Source organism: Sminthopsis crassicaudata, chromosome 4 (assembly GCF_048593235.1).
Source record: "Sminthopsis crassicaudata isolate SCR6 chromosome 4, ASM4859323v1, whole genome shotgun sequence".
Taxonomy (NCBI): Eukaryota; Metazoa; Chordata; class Mammalia; order Dasyuromorphia; family Dasyuridae; genus Sminthopsis; species Sminthopsis crassicaudata.
Genome location: NC_133620.1, coordinates 401,685,859 through 401,698,516, shown reverse-complemented (window position 1 = coordinate 401,698,516; position 12,658 = coordinate 401,685,859). Strand labels below are relative to the sequence as shown.

General features: G+C 38.2%; 1 protein-coding gene across 1 annotated transcript in view; it reads left to right on the top strand.

Moving 5' to 3' along the window:
* Nucleotides 1–12,658, top strand: part of LOC141540907 (uncharacterized) — a 95,215-nt gene that overhangs the window by 73,284 nt on the left and 9,273 nt on the right. The window contains exons 7-8 of the mRNA XM_074264887.1: nt 423–614; nt 1,706–1,851. The gene's annotated coding sequence lies outside the window, so the exon portion shown is untranslated. The remainder of the gene's footprint in view (nt 1–422; nt 615–1,705; nt 1,852–12,658) is intronic.

Below are 12,658 nucleotides of genomic sequence, written 5' to 3'. Positions count from 1 at the left end.
TTTGATTTCCTTGACACCTCTGACTAAATCCCACTTTTGGCAAGAAGTCTTTCCTGGTCCCTTAATGGTGGGGTCTTTCTTGCAATTCTCTCTAATTTATCATGTATATCTCCACAAACATAGACCTTTCATATATTTTTATGCATAGTTAGCTGCATGTTGTTTTTTCCATTAGATTGTGAGTGCTTCAAAAGCCTTTGTTTCCTTGGTGCCTGGCACATAATTGTCACTTAATAATTAACGACATTGGGCAGCTAGTTAGTGTTGTGGATAGAGCACCAGCCCCGAAGTCAGGAGGACCTGAGTTCAAATTTGGCCTCAGACATTTAACACTTCCTAGCTGTGTGACCCTGCTCAAGGTAATCCCAATTGCCTAGCAACAACAACAAAATTAATGACATTGCTTTTATCTCTTCTCTCAGCTGGATTAGAAGGAGAGGTTCTACTGTGTCTGTCCAGCTCACTTCTCAGCACCTTATACTTCAACATTTAGCCCAACAAGGGGCCTGTCAACAATTCTGACTGAGCACAGAAGTTCTTCCCTGATGATGGAGCTCTAAAAAGCCACTTGGTTCAAACCCCCTACCCTTCTTGGATCTCACTTGAGAACTTAGGTAAAGTAATGCTAAACATTTAAGAGTTTGTGGATTGATTTTGAGGTTGACAGTTTTAAAAATCATCTAAAAGGAAATGATCTATGGCATGGGTTGTACTTATACAAAGTAGTGAATTCTACTAAATTATGTTCACAGAATGGTTCTTGAGGTCATTAGAGACCTTTTGGGGATGTCATATGGAAATGGAACTCATTGCTTTGTCTTAGCAATAGATTATATCTGATACACCCAATCCCTTACCTGGGAGGGTACTTCCAAAGATCCAAATGTCTTTCCTTTTAGCTTTTATTATTACCCTTGCAGGAAGTAAATGGGATGGAGTGAATGAAAGAATGGGGAGTGGGGATGGAAAGAGGAAGAAGGCCCATAGGCTTTAGATCTGGGAGGGATTTCAGAAATTATTTAATCTAACTTTTCATTAATACAGATAAGGAATTTGAAGTTTAAAATTAAGAGCTTTGAGTATGGTTGCACAGAAAACAAATGGCAGAGCTAAGATTCTAACCTAAATCTTGACCTTTTTATGTAGGATTTTTTCATCATCCCCTATCTCTAAGGAAAGCCATACAACCATCTTTTCATTGCTAAAGAACCAGTATCTCTTCCCTGGCAGTTCAAAGTAAATTTGAATCCAGCCATGATAGAGATAGAGCTGGACAAGGAGCTACTGGGGGTATGGGTGGGAGCTGGTGTGGAGCTGTTGCCAGACATTTCATCCATACATCAAGGCAAAGAAAGGACATAGTCTCATATGGCCTTAAATTTTTGTGTGGCACTTTTAAACTTTTCCCACAGACTTTTCCTATCCATCATCTTAGTTTATCCTTGCAACAACTTTGTGACATATTGAACAGATATTTGAGGTTAAGAGGTAAAAATGGTTTATCTGTCCTCCACATCACAGATCTGAGGTTAGAATCCAATCTTGTCTCTTGGCCTGTCTTTGCATTACAGCATGCTGCCAGTGAGTCTTGAGATCACATAATTAAGGGAAGATCTAAGGGGTAAGAGGGCAGATTGGAGGACACTGCTCAGACCTAGAATTCAGCTCGAAGAGACCTCATTAGTCTAAACTTCTCATTTCACAGATGAGAAAACTGAAGGCTTGAATGATGAACTGACTAGTCCAAAGCAACAGAGGTAGTTAGCAGTGGAGTCCTCCTGGCACCTCACCTGAGCCTTTTCTGTTGGCCTCTACCACTAGTGAGCCAGAAGTTTACACAGGAAAAATAAGGTAAGCAAAAGATTTGGGGATAGAAAAGACAGTGGGACCCTACTCATACCTGAAATCTGAAGCCAACCTCCTAAATCTGGGATATTGAAGCCCCAAGAGCTGAAATGATTTGTCCAACACAATATGGTTAATACCAGAGCTGGGATTTGAACTTTTTTTTTATCTGTACCTCCTTTATCATATGTAGCCACCACTACATTTTCTGGCTCATTCTCTCTCTAACCCATATGCAACTCCACTTTGGATTCACATGGGTTAAAGGTTTTAGGTGTGGAAATTCTAGATGATACTTATAATTTGTCCCATTGGGCTCATTCTCCCCAGTTTCCTGGACACTTTTTAAAAATTTTATTTATTTTAACACATATTACTTTATGAATCATATTGTGAGAGAAAAATCAGAATAAAAGGGAAAAACCATGGGAGAGGTGAAAAAAAAAAAACCAGAAAAAAAGAAGTGAACATAGCATGTGTCGATTTACATTCAGTCTCCATAGTTCTTTTTCTGGATGCAGATGGCATTTTCTGTCCAAAGTCTATTGGGATTGCTTTGGATCCTGGGAACTTCTAAAATTGTCAACTCAATTGATTTTAGTACTTGATAATAGGCCAAAGAATCATAGATTTAAAACTGAAAGATTATCATCCTCCACTGTGTTCTAGTCTAATCCTCTAATTTTCCAGATGAGGAATTGAGGTTCAGAGCAATAAGGACTTGGCTAAGAACACAAAGGTCATCCTTGGTAGAACCAGAATTAAACCTAAGGCCTTTATCTCCAAATCCAGCCATTTTTTCCCTTTATCATGCTGCCTTCCACCTACATGTTGAAATACTAATATATTTAATACAGATAGCAAGCAATCAAAAATATCTCAATACCCATTCCCAAATATTTCCCAAATAGCCTAGTTCTAAGACTTGGGCCCCTGAAGCATGACTCAATCTTCAGTGTAGCCCAGGCTAGCTTTGCTCCTCCAGGGCTAAAATCTGTTATTAGGAGCATCTCCCAGATGCTATCTTTCTATAGCCTGGGTATACTCTCCTCAGCAGGATGCCAGAAAAATGATATGGGACTCTAGAATTCTTGGGCCACCATTGCAGCCCCAGAGACTCCTTGCTCAGATTTCACACAGTAGTTTCTACTCTTTTTTTGAAGCCTCTCCCCCTTTATATCCCTATAACACAATCAGCATAATAGAAATAATTTTATGAGAAACAGGGTCCTGAAAGACTCTTCCCAGTTACTTTTTCATCCAAGACTTTCTGGGAAGCCCATAGATCCATGGGAAATGTCCTTTTCTCATCAGACATGCCTTCCCTAGACAGTTATTCAAAAAATAATTTCTCTTAAGGGCCTAATTTGCTTAGAAAATAGACAAGAGAAAATACAAAGGTACATAAGACAATCTTTGCCCCTGTAGAACATAGAATATAGCAGGGGGATAGATCACATGGCATGCATGCAAATATACGATAAAATGATGAGTTTATTTTTTCTGTTTTTTGAAAAACCAGGACAAGATTTTTTTTTCAGTTCAACAAACATTTATTAGACACCTACTATGTAATAGGCACTGTGCTAAACACTGAGGATACAAATAAGAAAAAGAGTTCTTTATGTTCTTTTAGAAGGAGATGACACGCAAAAGATAGCTAAAAAGTGGTAGTGTGAGAAGGTTGTATTCTAGGTGAGAAATAGGCTCTTAGGTTTTGGGAAGGTTTTTTGACTCCATCTTCCAATCCTCCAATAAGAAGGGCAGAGGTCTACTGAAGGTACTGAAGTGATATGAGCAACAAAGCTGATAATTTTTTTTTTTGGATTTAATGAGTTTTTCTTGGAGATAGCCACGATTTTTTATTTATCTTTTGGCCTATCTTAAAGATCTAAATTAGGATTTGGGAACATTTTCGTCCCTTGGGTCAGATTCAGTGCTCATAACATGATCTATCATCAAATATACTCATTGAGCAACTCTAGTCAGATAATTATGCAAGGTATTGGGGACCAAATAATTTTTCTCAAGATGATGTCCACATAAATGGGAAAAGAATTATGTGAATAAAAAGAACTAATTATAAAGGGAAACTAAATGCCAGGTGAATAGTGTAGGCCATAAGTGCTTGAGCAGTTCATAGAAGGGAGAGATTGGGAATATCCAGAATGGTAATGATAGATGGGATTTGAAGTAAGAGCAGAAATTTGGTTGATTGGAGAGAGTAGAAGATAGAGATAGTATGAGGAAAGGCAGGCGGCAAGGCAGCCTGATCTGGGTTCAAGGGATGGTGACACCAGTTCAACTGAACCAGAAGATTTAACCCTTCCAGGAAACCCTCTGAGACCATGATTTACAGATCTGAAGTGAAAGACAGAAAGATAGAGTTTATAGGGGCAGCTAGGTGGTGCAGTGGATAGAGTACCAACCTTGAATTCAGGAGGACCTGAGTTCAAATCTGGTCTCAGACATTTCTCAGACATACCATGTTTCTTGCCTTCTTAATGGGTGGAGGAGAAACAAGAGGGATTCAGAACTCAAAAATTTAAAAAGGAAATGTTAAATTTTTTAAAAATTAAATTCCTTTTCTAGACTTTAAAAAGTCAAACCTCACAAATCCACATTAAGCTTTCTGGTGAACAAAAGGGGAAGACTAATTATCCTTATTGAATAAACACAACTTGTTCATATATTGAATTTAATTGAGAAACTGAAATGGAGGGGAGATAAGCAAGGAATATGTTCACCTTCACTCATGGAGCCTCTGGAAGGAGTAGAGAAGCAAATTCAAGTGTTTCTCTCTTTCACCAATAACTGTATCCTTCAATTGCGCTGCGTGCTATTATTATTCAATTCAGTGAGTATTAATTAAGCACCTACTATATCTAGGCCAACTTATTAGACACTGGGGATACAAAGATAGAAACAAGTTAATCCCTGCTCTTATGGGACCTGGAGTGGGGGGGGGGAAGGAAAGGAGAAGAGAAAAATAGAGCATGTAACACATAAAAAATAAACATAGATAAATGTAAAATAAATACTAAGTCATGTGGTTTGGGGCATTGGCAACTAGGAAAATCAGAGAAGGCTTCTTGAAGAATGTGGCACTTAAAGGGGAGCTGGGGATTCCAAGACACAAAGGAGAGAGAAAGACACTGGCATAGAGCAGAAAGGAGATGGAATGTTATGTCTGAAAGACAAATGAGAAGCCAGTTTGTCTGGAACGATGTGTGGGACATTGAAACAATGGGGTGGAGCCAGATCCTGACATCAAAGGCCAAACTAGATTTTGCATTTTACTTTATAGGCAACAGGGAGCCTGAAGCCTCTTTGATCAGGGGAGTTATGAGATCAGAACTACGCTCTGGGCACATGTAGGATGTTTGGTTTATTCCAACCACCTTTTGCTGGTGTACATCACTGGACCCTGACAGTAAGGCTTTGGGCTACAATAACCTTTGCAGATTACTAAAGCAAATAGTGCCCCCTAAAGATCAAATCCTAGAACAAAGTCCTAAAGCTGTAGACTTACAAAACCACAAATTCTCCACAATGATCCCATGATCAGAAATGTTATTTTATGTTATTATATTAGTGTACCTGGCCATAGCTACAAGCCAGAAAGAGTCAGTTGGCTACAGTAGAACACAGATTGTGGCTGGGCACACTGGCAGGATGAGCAAAGAGAAGAATTAGTTTTTCTGGCAAAATAGTGGGTCACTGAGACTTTTCATCTATCCTGCCGTTGTTTCCTAAGTTCCACTACCTTTTTCCATCCGTCCCTTGGCTGACAGGATTTAGAAGCAGAGCCTTTGGAATTTGAGTGCCAATTCAGTTACTTATTATTCATTTAGTATCTATATATCCATCCTCCTTATAATAGCCTTTGATTTCTCCTTTGTAAGATGAGGATCCTTCTCAAAATCCTCTAAACCCTCATCGTTGTGTGAAAGTAACCTTGGGTTCCTTGTCCAGAGTGCAAACTCAGATAGGTTTCACCCTTCTGAAAAGGCTTCAGGTATATATGTACCTTCCCCTCTTTTGTTCCAACTAGCAGACACCCACATTCCTAGCTGGATCCTGAGTCCTCTTCCTCATCCCTGGTGGAGGTAGCATAAAATCTTGCGCCACTATAACCCTGATGTTCACTACTACCTTCATTACAACAGAGTGCCATGTCAGAGACATGGGCCATTCACTCTGCTGGGATGAGCAACGAGAAACAGTTTTGGTTCTGGTAAGATGGTGGACCACTGATTTCCTATCTATCCTACCATTATTGCTTAAGTTCCATCAGTCAGCCTTTTCTGCCCACCCTACAGCTGAATCTTCTAATATATGTTGTCTTCTCCATTTATTATCTGTATTTAGTGTGCTTGGCATGGTAGCTGGTACATTGTGTAAAAGAAATGTTTTTTTTGTTTGTTTGTTTGTTTTGAGGCTGGGATTAAGTGACTTGCCCAGGGTCACACAGCTAGGAAGTGTTACGTGTCTGAGACCACATTTGAACTCGGGTCCTCCTGAATTCAAGGCTGGTGCTGTATCCACTACGCCACCTAGCTGCCCCTAAAAAGAAATGTTTTACCATTCCATTCCATGGGCCAGGCAACAGGTATCAGTTCTAGGAGGACCAGTCTAACTAAGGAAAGGTTCAACCTGGCTATTTGTTAAAAATTCATTAGCTATTGCAACTAGTGAAATAAAGAAAAATCCAATGTGGAGAGAGTGGTGGAGTGCTAGAGTAGGAGGCAGAGGGTGAAAAAAATTCGCCATTTGGAGGCAATCTGTAAACATATGATATTCCAAACTTTGTCTAGTGTTCTGTGAATGGTATCAGTGAATGGATAGACTACTAAAGGAACTGAATTCTTTTTTGTTATAAAGGAAACCAGAAGACAAAAGGATATTGCAGCTAAATTAAAAGATTATGCTTATGTTCTCTATGGGAAGGATAAATAAACTTATGGATTTGATTTTATGATGGGTAACATGGGTAACAACAAAAATCATGATTTCATGTGACAGACACTTGGTCATCTTTTCTTGCAATGCTCATCATAAATATGTGCACAAAGACCCTCATGAAAATATTTATAATTTCATCAAATATGTTTATAGCTGGGTGACAGCAGATAGCACACTGAAACTGAAGTCAATCCTACTGCAGGCATTTACTAGCTGTGTGACCTTGGGCAGCAAGTTATTTAAACTCAGTTTGCCTCAGTTTTCTTCATCTATAAAATGGGTATAATAGCACATACCTCCTAGGGTGGTTGTGAGAATCAAATGAGATATTTGCAAAGTCTTTTGCAAAACAAAGTGTTGTATACATGTAAGCTATTACAATCATCTTTGGTGAAGGAGGAAATGAAGAAGTAAGAAATTCTATAAAGAATTTTCCATTGCTTGTGAAAAATAATAGTCATTACCCCCCAAAAAATGAATGAGAAAATATCAGTAACTACCACTCCATACGTAGTTCACATTTCCACAAATTTCTTAAAGGAGAATAATCTATACATGTTAATTAGTATTAGACAATGGGATGGAAAAAGGAACATACAAGTTTTCACAAATGATAGTCTAAGACAATTGGTCAAGCTTTTATTAAGAACCTACTAGTTAAGAGTATAATCACATAACTGATAAAAGATAAAAGAATATGAGAACTCACTTTGCTTATTATTTATTGACTTTTTTTTTTAAGCATGTGACTATTTAAAAAAAAATTCTACCTTAAAGACTTTCCACCAAAAGGTAGGATCCATAATCATTCATAAGTCTGGCTTAATTATCCAGACAGTAATTAGATAAGGAATGCCCATTGGCAAGAGCATGATAACCAATTAGATGGACAAAGCATGGTAGCTTAATAAGTATGCTACAACAAATAAGAATTGTGTACCAGAAGTAATGAACATACCCCATGGATATTTAAAAAGTGGGAAGTGGGAAGTGGTTGGTCATATAGTATTGAGTGAGGATTAACTGAAAAAACAGCTCATTGAGATGTACATGTCAAGACAGCCCCAGAACACTGGGTGGACTCCTTAAAGAGAACACAGTTAAAAGCTGCAAAAGATGAGAATGCATGGATGGGTTATGAACATCACTGGAGGAAATATGCACAGAAATCAGATAACATTGATAGTGATTTAAGATTTGCAAAAAGGACAGGGTTAAGATGATTAAAGTAGCAGTGAGTAGTACTAAAAGGTCTCTTAAAAAACAAAGTCACAACAAAAACTCCACCAAATCTAGGAAATGTATTAGACTGAATCCTGATGGGGAAATCTAATAGTGAGTCCTTTGTCTAATCTTGATTGGCATAGGAAGATAGGTCTGCAGACATTGGAGGTATGATTGGGCCAGAGAATACCAGGGAGAGATTCTTCAAGAGATAAGTTCCAGACCTCTCCAGGGCACCCCAAATGGAGACAGATGCCAACTGGTAATTATATTGCTGCCTCCTCAGTTCCTGGTAATAAAGTGAGATGAGGTGACAGAGCCCAGAAGCAAGCAACAGCAATTTGATTCAGACCTCAGTCCCAATGCCAAGACAGGAATCCCAGACCCAAGGGAAGCCTACAGTTCTGCCATCATGATCTAGCAGAGCTGCTTCTATGAGTGAGGTCAAGTCATTAGTGTACTGCTCTGATCCAAAGCCAGGTAGAAGATAAATCCCTTCAGACCAGGCAGGCAGCAATTAGACTTTGTTCTGGATCAGACCTCTTTGGGAACATTGAAAGCCTTCAAGCGCCCAATCTGTTTCTGACATAACAGAAAACTCAATAGCCCCCAAATCATTAATCCTTCCCTCTAGAAGTGGGACAGTCTGAGCCCTACCAGCAAGTCAAAAGAGAAATGCTTTGGAAAAATGAACAAAAAAGGAATCCCACTGTAAAGAGCTATTATAGTATCAGAGAAGCTCAAGACAAAACATGCAGAAGAAAATTACTCCATAACATCTACAAGAAACGTCTCAGAAAAATAACTTGGATACAAAAAAAAATCAATTAGAATTCATAGAAGGAATGAAAGTTTTTTACAATGTTATAAATAAAAATACTTGAGGGAAAAAATGGAAAAGTTATGGAATAAAGAATTAACAGCTTGACATAAGAGGTACAAAACTTTGCCCAAACCAACTCCCTAAAAATTTGAATGGGCCAATAGAAATCAATATCAAAGCATAATCAAAAGATTAAAGAAAAATGTAAGGCAAAAACAACTGATTTGGAAAATAGATAAGAGCCTAAGGAAAACAAAAGCCTAGACATCCTATCTTCAGAAAAATTTTCAGAAAGAAAACTGCCCAGATCACTTAGCAGCAGAGGAAAAAGTAGAAATCGAGTACACTACCTCCTGAAATCCTAAAATGAAAATTCCCAGGAACATAACCAAAATCAAAAGTTGTCAGATAAAAAAACTAAGAAACCAGAGAGCAAAGGAGTCATAGGATCACATACAATCTATTTTGCTGAGGCAATTGGGGTTATGACTTGCTCAGGGTGACACAGCTAGGAAGTGTTAAGTGCCTAGGGTTATTGAACTCTAGTGGTCCTGATTTCAGGGCTGGTGCTCTATCAACTGTGCCACCTAGCTGCCCAGGATCACATTCAATTTAGCAGCCGCCACAATAGATGAAACTGAAATATTTTTAGAAAGCAAAGGTTATAGGCTTACAGTCAAGAGTAATTTACCCAGAAATACTTAGTATAAAGTAAGGGGGGGGGGGGGGAGGGAGGGAATACATCTTTAATGAAACAGAGGATTTCCAAGCATTCCTGATGAAAAGACCAGAGCTCCATAGAAACTTAGAAGTTAAAACTTAGTTTTAACTAGTTAGGGGTAGTTAGGTAGTTTAAGTTAGGGGGTAACACATGAACAATAAGGGATTAGCCAAGGAATAAATGATAAACATTCAAATACAGGAAATGACGGGTATCCCTTCCGAACTCGATCAGGGATCAAAAGAGGAAGTCTTGAAGACTATGGAGTAGTTATATTTTGATAAGGATGAAGAGAGAAGGGGAAGATTATGGGGAGAGGGGAATTAAAGGGGGAAAGGCAGGTTGGAGAACATTTCACATAATCAGTGTAAAAGACATCGGTATGAATGAGGTGGTAAGAGAATAGTTGATAGTTCAACCCAACCTCTCATCTAAAATGGTTAGAGGATGGACACAAATATACAATCAACAGGGGAAATAGGGGAAAAGGGTGTATAAAAATTTTTAAAACTATGAAGTGGCAATGATAATCTGAGGGTATTCATAGAGGAAACCAGTTATAGTATAGAAATGTGAGGGAATACAATTTTGAAAGAATTAGGAACTCTAATCAGTATAATGAGCAACCATAATTTCAGAGAACAACTGACACCTAACTCACCAAGATAGGTGAAGGATTCAGAATACAGGAGAAGACAAGATTTCTGTTTTTGGATGTAGTTGATGCAGAAATTTGTTTTACTATACATGCTTGTAATAGAATTTTTTTTATTCCCAATTGTAGGGAAGAGGATTCAGAAGGAAAAAGTAGATTTGGGAGAATTTTTTAAAAATTTAAAATAAAATTTGCACATGTTATATCATCTGATTTTTACAACTCCTTAAAACAGATGCTATTATCCCCATTTTACAGAAGAGGAAACTGAATCTAAGAGAAGTTAAATGACTTGCCTAAGTAGAAAGTAGAGTCCTAGTCAACAAACTAGTTTTCCCTTCTCCCAGTCCAATGCTCTATATATCATGGGATTTTAGACCCTTCAAAAATAGAGACACTAGTGATTACTTTACCACTAGTTGTAAACAATGTTACAATTTACATTTCTTTGGGAAACTGATATGTAGTGGTTAAAAACCTCTATATCAGGCTGCAATTGAAATTGAAACACAAAAGGGTTACTTCAAATGCTATTGATTCCAATGAATAGCAGGCAGAAGAAATTGTTAGAATTTAAAGCTGGAAATTGAGTGTAATGGCCTAAGAGTGAAGCACTTGTCAAGTAACCAAAGATGTATAAATTTGTATCAGAAAATTCTTTGTCATTAGCGTGAGTTAATTATCACAGAGGGAGGTTGGGTAATTAGTTGGAAGGTTTGTCAGGCTTTGTTATATAGGAGGAACTATATAAATAATGAACTCGATGCCCAGGAAATGTATCTTTTTGTAATGTAAGACCCAAGACATGAGGACTTGGAGTTGGGCAAAATTAAGTCATCTGCTAAATCTGCCTTGTGCAGTAGAGATTACAATGGCTAGCTTTGACATGGAGTTATCACCTGTCTTTTTCTGCCCAAGGAAAGGAATGAGCTTTTGTTTTCTCTTCCCATTTCAGGTCTGGTTGGACTTTTAAAATTTCCCTAATATGGCACAAAGTCCACTAAACCTGGAATCAGCAAATTGTAAACTTTTTGAGGTCAGAGATTTGTTTTTATCTTTGTCTCTGTACCTAGCCAAAACCAGACATACCAAACATTTAATGTTTGGGGATTATTAAATTGAATCAGATGACCTGGGTTCCAGTTTTGTCATCTACTATGTAACTATTTTGATCCACACAGTAGATATTCCAGACATTGTCCTATTTCCTCAGGGTTCCAACTATGCTGTTGAATCCCCTTTTTCTTACAAGAGAAAACTTTGACTTTCCATAACGAGCTTCATATCTCTCTTGCTCTTCATTTCACACCCCCACTGCCATGCAAGATCTTCACCCTTCCTATGCTTCAGTACTTCTCCCTGCCAAATTGAAGTCTTGTAAGTAGGACCTTAATGCCATTCCCACTCATCTCCAAAAGCTTGTCCTATCTCTCTTGTTCATTACTTTTCTCATATCAATCTCTCCCTAGCTACTAATCCTTTTTTTTTTAATTTTTTTTATTTAGAATTTTTTTCACAGTATATATGCATGAGTAATTTTTTTTATAATATTATCCCTTGTATTCATTTTTCCAAATTATCCCCCCCTCCCTCCACTCCCTCCCCCTGATGACAAGCAATCCCATACATTTTACATGTGTTACAATAAAACCTAGATACAATATATGTGTGTAAATCCAATTTTCTTGTTGCACATTAAGTATTAGATTCCGAAGGTATAAGTAACCTGGGTAGATAGACAGTAGTACCTAGCTACCAATCCTGTGTCTGTTGCCTACAAACATAAGCAAGTCTGAGTGTGATGTTGTTCAGCCATACCCCACCCTCATGTGACCCAATTTGGGTTTGGTTTTTGTTTTTGGCTAAAATACTGGAGTGGTTGGCCATTGCCTTCCTAGCCTCATTTAACAGATGAACTGAAACAAATAGGGTTAAGTGACTGGCCCCAGGACACACAGCTAGTAAGTGAGGGCAGTTTTGAACTCAGCAAAGTCTTCCTGTCTTCATGTCCAACACTATGCCACATAGCTGTCCCTTACTCGAGTCTGGGCTGTCATTGTGTGTCTTTTATCACCTAACTCCTAGAAAGAACTACGTATACTCACTGTTTCTCCCTTTTCAGCACCCACTGAGCTCTTCGGTTGTTTGTAGTCTGCCTACTTATTGAGCCCACCCTTTAATCAAAGCTACTTTCTTAAAGATTCTCTCTTCTTTCCTACGTCCTCCTCTTCCTTTCACTCTTCTCTTAGCTTTTATGATACTACTTTTCCTGTTAACTCATACTGCCTGTCTGACCATTACTTCTCAGATTCCTTTGCCATTGGATTGTTCCCATTCTCTGTAAGTGAATGTTTCCCAAAGCTCTAGTCTGGATCCTATTTTCTCTCCACATTCTATCCCTGAGTGATCTCATCTATTCCCATGG